Genomic DNA, 8,504 nt, shown 5'->3' on the forward strand with positions numbered 1-8,504 from the left:
CACACACACACACACACACACACACACACACACACACACACACACACACACACACACACACACACACACACACACACACACTCCTTGGTGACCCATTCTATGGAGAATGAATTAGTGCTGGCAGTGGAAGCCTCACTCTCATAAATCACTCTATTATCTAAAGTGATTGGCCGATACAGCGCCTCATTTCCTGTCTCGGACATTAAACCCAGAGCTTCCTGCTCTGCACAATTCCCTGGGTAGTAGCATGTGACAGACCCACTGTGTGTTAGTGTGTGTTTGACTGGCATAGTCAGGAAATCTGCATGTTTGTCCCTGGGGGTAAAGAAAGTTGGCACACAGCACACTCAAAGAAGTCTTCCTCGGTTAGACTTACAGCACTCTCATTGAGGGCTTGACTTTTATTCCCACAATAGCACCCATATTCGTGAATCGTGGCAGCCATTTTGTGCCAAGCTGCCTCACCCCAGTATCATCAGTCACTGTGGTGGAGATGTGGCGAGTTGTGAATGCCAGTATTAACTCTTCTGAGCTGTGTGTTAGTGTTGAGCTGTTAAGTAGAGTTGTGTAGAAACTGTGATGTATACCAGTGGTCTTCAGTCCCTGTCGGTGGGGCATGTTTTTRTTTGAGCCCCGTAGTAACACTTTGAGTTGTGTTAGTGCTGGGCTGGAACAAAAGCCTCCACGCCCAGTAGGTTCCCAGGACCAGGATGTGGAGCAGGCTTTCTCATAGTCATGTTTCTGGTGACATCCGGCGCCGACAGAGATGGCCGGCTCGCTTCGCGTTCTCAGGAAACTATGCAGTATTTCGTTTTTTTATGTGTTATTTCTTACACTGTTACCCCAGGAAATCTTAAGTCTTATTACATACAGCCGGGAGGAACTATTGGATATAAGAGCAACGTCAACTTACCAACATTACGACCAGGAATACGACTTTCCCGAAGAGGATCTTTCCCGAAGAACTCAAGTCGTTTTGCTCACCTGACCTAGAATTCCTTACAATCAAATGTTGACCGCATTATCTACTAAGAGAGTTCTCTTCGATTATAATCACAGCCGCATATATTCCCCCCCAAGCAGACACATCGATGGCCCTGAATGAACTTCATTGGACTCTTTGTAAACTGGAAACCACATATCCTGAGGCTGCATTCATTGTAGCTRGGGATTTTAACAAGGCTAATCTGAAAACAAGACTCCCTAAATTTTATCAGCATATCAAATGCGCTACCCGGGTGGAAAAAATCCTGGACCATTGTTACTCTAACTTCCGCGACGCATACAAAGCCCTGCCCCGCTCTCCCTTCGGAAAATCTGACCACGACTCCATTTTGTTGCTTCCAGCCTATAGACAGAAACTAAAACAGGAAACGCACATGCTCAGGTCTGTTCAACGTTGGTCCGACAAATCTGATTCCACACTTCAAGATTGCTTCGATCACGTGGACTGGTATATGTTCCGCATAGCGTCGGAAAAAAACATTGATGAATACACTTATTCGGTGAGCGAGTTTATTAGCAAGTGCATCGGTGATGTTGTACCCACAGCAACTATTAAAACCTTCCCCAACCAGAAACCGTGGATTGATGGCAGCATTCGTGCAGAACTGAAAGCGCGAATGAACTCTGAACTCTGTTGCTTTTAATCAGAGCAAGGTGACCGGAAACATGACCGAATACAAACAGTGTAGCTATTCCCTCCGCAAGGCAATCAAACAAGCTAAGCATCAGTATAGAGACAAAGTAGAGTCGCAATTCAACGGCTCAGACATGAGAGGCATGTGGCAGGGTCTACAGTCAATCACGGACTACAAAAAAAAAAACAGCCCCGTCGCAGACCACGATGTCCTGCTCCCAGCCAAACTGAACAACTTCTTTGCTCGCTTTGAGGACAATACAGTCCCAACGACACGGCCCGCTACCAAAACCTGCGGGCTCTCCTTCACCGCAGCCAAYGTGAGTAAAGCATTTAAACGTGTTAACCCTCGCAAGGCTGACAGCCCAGACGGCATCCCTAGCCGCGTCCTCAGAGCATGCGCAGACCAGCTGGCTGGTGTGTTTACGGACATATTCAATTAATCCTTATCCCAGTCTGCTGTTCCCACATGCTTCAAGAGGGCCACCATTGTTCCAGTTCCCAAGAAAGCTAAGGTAACTGAGCTAAATGACTATCGCCCCGTAGCACTCACCTCTGTCATCATGAAGTGCTTTGAGAGACTAGTCAAGGCTAGTCATCATATCACCTCCACCCTACCTGACACCCTAGACCCACTCCAATTTGTTTACCTCCCCAATAGGTCCACAGACGACACAATCGCAATCACACTGCACACTGCCCTAWCCCATCTGGACAAGAGGAATACCTATGTAAGAATGCTGTTCATCGACTACAGCTCAGCATTTAACACCATAGTACCCTCCTAACTCGTCATTAAGTTCGAGACCCAGGGTCTCGACCCTGCCCTGTGCAACTGGGTTCTGGACTTCCTGATGGGCCGCTCCCAGGTGGTGAGGGTAGGAAACAACATCTCCACCCCGCTGATCCTCAACACTGGGGCCCCACAAGGGTGTGTTCTCAGCCCTCTCCTGTACTCCCTGTTCACCCATGACTTCCTGGTGCTGTCTGCCTGCTGCCTGCTGCATAGCCTGCTGCCTACATGGCTGCGTACCTGCCGTGCGCTCCTGCCTGCTGGTGCCTGGCGGGGTGGGGAGGGTGCGTGGTGCATGTGTCGGGCAACACTTGCCTTGTTGACGCTTAGGGTTATCCATACTGAAAGGCCCAAGCCGCTCGGTATGGGTCGCAGTGAATCGTTGGACAGTACGCACAGGTGTTCATGGAGCCAAAGCAACTTCCCTGGCGTCGCGCTGTGATGTCAAATACATCATTTTCTTTGTTCAGCATACATCATGGTTAGCAGATGTTGAATGGAGTGTATGCAATGGCTTTGTTGCTGTATTTCCGACCTATTAAGCAGTAATTTACCAGTAATCTAACATAATTCACACAATACATGTATACAGCAGCGAAGCTGATAAAAAGGGAAGAAAGAATGAGTGTAAATAAAAATATCTAGGGGATAGATGAAGCGATGACGACGGCCATGCAAGATGCAGTAGATGGTGGGGAGTAAGTAATATACTATGAGATGGTAATGTAGGGTATGTAAACATATATAAAAGTGGCAATTTGTTTAGTGAAAGTGATACATTTATTAATTAATTTCAATTTTTTATTATTAAAGTGGCTGGAGATTGAAGTCAGTAATCTTGGCAGCAGCCACTCAATGTTAGTGATTGGGCTTGTATTTTCAGTCTCTCGGTCCGCTTTGACACCTGTAACTGACCTCGCTTTACTGGATTTAGCGAGGTGAACAGGCAGTGTCGGGTGGGTGATTCGCTTGTCCACTATACAAGATGATCTCTTTAGTGGCCTTCCCTGTGATATCTAGGTGGGTGTAAGTGGTCCCTGGAGAGCAGGGTAGTTTGCCTCCCGGTGATGGTGCGTTGTGCAAAGCTCACTCCCTTCCTTGGAAGAGGCTTAACGGTTGTTTCGGGACGGAGCAGGTGCCGTACCAGGCGGTGATTACAGCAACAGGATGCTCTCGATTGTGCTTGTAAAAGTTTGTGAGTGTTTTTTGGTGGACAAGACGAAATTTCTTCAGCCTCCACTGAGGTTGAGAGGCGCGTTGCACTTCTTCCGCGCTGTCTCGTGTGGCGTGAGCATTTCAGTTTGTCCGTAGATGTGTACCCCGAGGAATTAAAATTTTTCCACTCCTGTCCCAGCGACACTGCTGTTTTCAGCTCTCCAGAAGACAGCAGGAGCGGGGTAGAGTACTGCTTAAGATTCGGCAATCCTATGAAAAGCACTGACAATTTTAACTACTGAGGTGTAGAGCCGTTGTGCACCATCGAACAAACTCACTGCGATTATTATTATTTGACAAGCTAGGCAAGTAGCGAATCAGTATAGGAGGACAAGTAGAGGGTCTGCATTCACGGTCAGAAACAGGTGGAGAGGTATGTGCTGGGGGTACTCACGAGAGTCATCTACGGGCTCAAAATAATAAAAACAGCCGTCGCTAGACCACGATGTCCTGCGTCCAGCCATACTGAGACAACTTTGGCTGTCTTTTTGGGGCGTGGACAAATACAGTCCTCGCATACGGATCACGGCCAGACTTACTATAAACCTGCGGGCTTTTCTTCTCCAACGCGCCAAACGTGAGTAAAGCATTTAAACGTGGTTAACGCCTGGCAAGGCTGACAGCTCCAGTACCGGCATACCTAGCGCGCGTCCTTGAGAGATGCGGCAGGACAGACTGGCTGGTGGTTTTACATGGACAATTCAATTATCCTTATTCCAGTGCTGACTGTTTTCCGATACATGCTCAAGAGGGCACCCTTGTTCCCAGTTGCCCAGAAAGCCTTAGGGTCAACTGGAGCTAATACTATCGCTCTCCGTAGCTCTGTCCCTCTGTCATCCCCCCTCGATGTGAAGTGCTTTGAGAGACTAGTAGTCCTACGACTGTCAACTATACAAACTCTGTCAGCCATACCATGGCTTACCTCTCAAACCTCCTCCAATACTTAGTTCCGTCTATAGGTCCGACAGATCCGTGAGTTACGGACACAATCGCAGTCTAATCCGGCTATTGCTAGTATGCTTCTGATGTGGGCTACTGCACAGACTGACTTATATGCGCATCTGGAAACAAGAGGAATACCTATGGTAAGAAAAAATGGGCCGCTCCGTTGTTCATCGACTACAGCTCAGCATTTAACACCATAGACCCTCCTAACTCGTCATTAACGTTCGAGAACCAGGGTCTCGACCTGGCCTGTGCAATGGGTTTTGGAACTTCCTGATGTTGGGGCTCCTCCAGGGTTGGTGAGGGTAGAACACACATCTCCACCCGCTGATCTCGACACTGGGGCCTCAACAAGGGTGGGGTGTTTCTCCCCTCTCCTGTACTCCTGTTTCACCCAGGACTCGAGACGACACTACCAGTGAGTAGGGCTTGAATTACCAACAACGACGGAGAGGCCACGGGAGGTGAGGGGCCCTCGGAGTGTGGTGTCCAGGAAATACCTCACACTCAACGTCAACAATAAAGAGAATGATCGTGGACTTCAGCAAATCAGCAGTAGAGGAGCCGTGCACCATCCGACTCGACGGTACAGTAGTTGGGCATAATCATCTCATTCCAAATGATTGTATTATGCCTTTCTTTACACTCACCTGATATCATTCAAAGTGCTAGGGTAAGCAGAAAAACCCATTTAAACCAGCAATATCAGCAAGCGCTTGCCAGCTGTAGAAGCAGCGGTTGGTGTAGCGAAAAACTCCCTAGAAGGAAAACTACGGAAGGAAACTCGGAGCAGGCCCAGGCTCTTGAGGGGTGGCCGTTCGCTCTTTCTGGCTGAGGTCGCGGTGGGAGATTATAACAGAACATGAAGAGTAATCAAATGTTTCAATAAAATTTTGACTCCAGCATGGTCAAATTAATAATAATCGGCAGTAGTTGTCGAGGGGTGCCACAAGTCAGGCACCTAGGAGGTAATGTCAGTTGGCTTTCATAGCGATCATTAAGAAGTTATACTCTACCCGTCCTGCTGTCTTCTGGAGATTGGGAAACGCAGGTTGGACAGGGGAAAAGTTTGTTACAGTTCCTCGTGTACACATCACGGACAACTGAAAATGGGTCCCAACCCAACAGACAGCGTGTGAAGAGGTCAACAGCGCCTCTTCACTCAAGGAGGCTGGAAATTCGTCCTTGGTCACCAAAACCTCACAAACTTTCTAGCAGAGTGCACACAATCGAGGGCATCCTGTTGGGCTGTATCACCGCTGGTAGGCGGCAACTGCTCCGCCTAAACCGTAAGGCCTTCTCAGAAGGGTAGTGAGGTCTGCACAGACTGCATCGAACCGGGGGGCAACTCCTGCTCTCCCAGGACACTTACACCACCTGATGGTCCAGGGAAGGCCATAAAGATCTAAGGACAACAACCACCCCGACACTGCTGTTTCACCTCGCTATCATCCAGAGCGAGGTCGTCACAGGTGCATCAAAGGGGACCGAGAGACTGAACAAAAGCCATCCAACTAACATTGAGTGGCTGCTGCCAACATACTGACTTCAATCTCCAGCCACTTTAATAATAAAAATTGGTGTAAAAATGGTATCATAGTACTTTAAACAATGCCACTTTTAATATGTTTACTCACCACTACACTTATCTACTCTCTATTATTACTGTACTCTATATCCTTACTGCATTTGGCTTATGCGCGTTCGGCAGTCGCCGCTCATCCCACTATATTTTTTATTACATATTTTTCATTTTCCTTTACACTTTGTGGGTGTTCAGGTAGTTGTTGTGAAATTGTTAGATTACTTGTTAGATTTCTGCATGCGGAACTAGAAGCACAAGCATTTCACTACACCGGCATTACATTGCTAACCATGTGTAATGTGAACAAAGAATATGATTTGATTTGACATCACAGGCGGACGCCACGGGGGAAGTTGCTTTTGGCTCAGAACACTGTGTCAATCACTGCCGCATTCCGGGTCGGGGGCCTGTTATATCAGGTGATGAACCTAGTCAGACAGCCAGGTTGCCCGACACATGAGACTCACGCCCCCACCCCAGGCAGGCGGGCGCGCAGGCAGGGCAGGCAGGCAGCAGGGCAGGCAGGCAGGTTAGGAGGCCAGGCAGCAGGCAGGCCAGGCAGACAGGGGAAGACACACCAGCACACAACAACACACACAACACACACACACACACACACACACACCATGCACCACACACCCCAATGCCCCCGGCTGGAGGGCACAAGTGAAGGAGCAGTCATGATTAATAGAGCCCCATAGAAGTGGGGGTCATCAACCATCTTCTATTCTGCTTAGTGAACATTAACTGAAAATTAGTGTGGTTTCTTGGGCATGGATTTCTTGAAAACTATGGCTGTGTTCTCTGTATGTCTCTCTAGACCCGACGTATGGTGGGGGGATGTGGACATTGGAGGGAGAATGCAGAGTTTGATTTTTAGGGAAGGGGGGGGGGTGAGAAGGCGGAAAAGAAGACGGAGGAGGAGGATGACAGGGGGAAAGGGAGGACAGAAGAATGTAGCGGGGAATGCTAGACAGTGCTAGAACAGAGAAGGGAGATAAGGAATAGAAGAGGACAGAAGAAAGAAGAGAGAGGAGAAGTAGGTAAGATAGCAGAAGCAGGGGATACTTGACTGGGTGTGATGCTAGACTCAAGTGTGGTTAAGTAGAGGCAGATTAAACGGTGTCTGCTCCTATCTGGCCTGCCTTGTAGCGGTGATTTGTGGTGTGTGTCTTTGCCTGGATTCCCTGTGCCACTCGAGGACTGGTGTTGCCAAGTGACTGCCACAAATCTCTGCCGTCGCACAGAGTGACTCAACACTCTGGCATGTCAGCATTTATATATAACAGACAGGCTACTTACAGGACACGAGCAGTCACGCAACAGCACGCCCACAGCATCGCGACACACACCCACACACACACACCACACAACCACACTACAACACCACCACACACACAACAATCACACACACACACACACACCACACACCACACACACCCCACCCACACACAACACCACACAACACAACACAACCACGTACACACACACCAACAACACACACACACACACACCACATGACAGGCCACACACACACACACACACACAACACACCACACACACACTCCAGAGAAACCACCCCACTGGCATACAACAAGGCCAGACTGGCTGTCCGAGCTGGCTATGAAATCTGCCTGTGACAGACATTTTGGGAGTAGTGGTGTTACGTGAAAAGAGGTCCACTCCTACCCATGAATAGATTTCTGTTCTAACGGAATAACTTCGCTCGTTAGGCTGTGTGGCGTAGGTAGAGTAAAGTGTCTCGGGCTAGCTTGCTAGGGGTTTTCATTCCTTGTGATTGGCTTAACTTACAATTACACAATGGGATTATGGACTGGCGGATATGCCAACTTTAACTGCGCCAACTACAGTATTTCATTAATCCCAAAGTGTGTATCATCTCCTTAGACAAACCTGGCGGCTACGGCCGAGGACAGGAACAGACGTACAAGACGGTTCCCGCTATGACCTCCTGCAGAGCTCATCAAGAGCCAAAGAATCATCGGAACTGGTGGAAATCATATTTACAAGCGGTCTTGCGTCGATGTGGTACGGGGCTACCAGTCCGTTACGATTCAAAGAGACCAAGCCCGTATGCCCTCTTCCTTACAGATGAATTGAATGGCATTTTTGCTTTGAAAATAACACACCGTACGTACGGTGAGGCGTCACCGACCAGAGGCTGGGTGATCTTCGCCTCTCTCGCGAGGACGACATATGGGGTTTAAGGGTCAATTGGTTCACACTTTGGACGGTAATTCGCTACGGCGTGTTTCCGAGGGCACGTGCAGGGTTCAGCTGGCAGGCATATTCCAATATGGTGTATT

The 8,504-nt window shown here is 48.6% G+C and overlaps 1 pseudogene; it reads left to right on the forward strand.

The window, feature by feature from the left end:
- The window catches only part of LOC111956601 (ephrin type-B receptor 1-like), a 320,496-nt pseudogene that overhangs the window by 46,421 nt on the left and 265,571 nt on the right, over nucleotides 1-8,504 (forward strand).

This window comes from Salvelinus sp. IW2-2015, linkage group LG32 (genome assembly GCF_002910315.2).
Source record: "Salvelinus sp. IW2-2015 linkage group LG32, ASM291031v2, whole genome shotgun sequence".
In the NCBI taxonomy this organism is placed as follows: Eukaryota; Metazoa; Chordata; class Actinopteri; order Salmoniformes; family Salmonidae; genus Salvelinus; species Salvelinus sp. IW2-2015.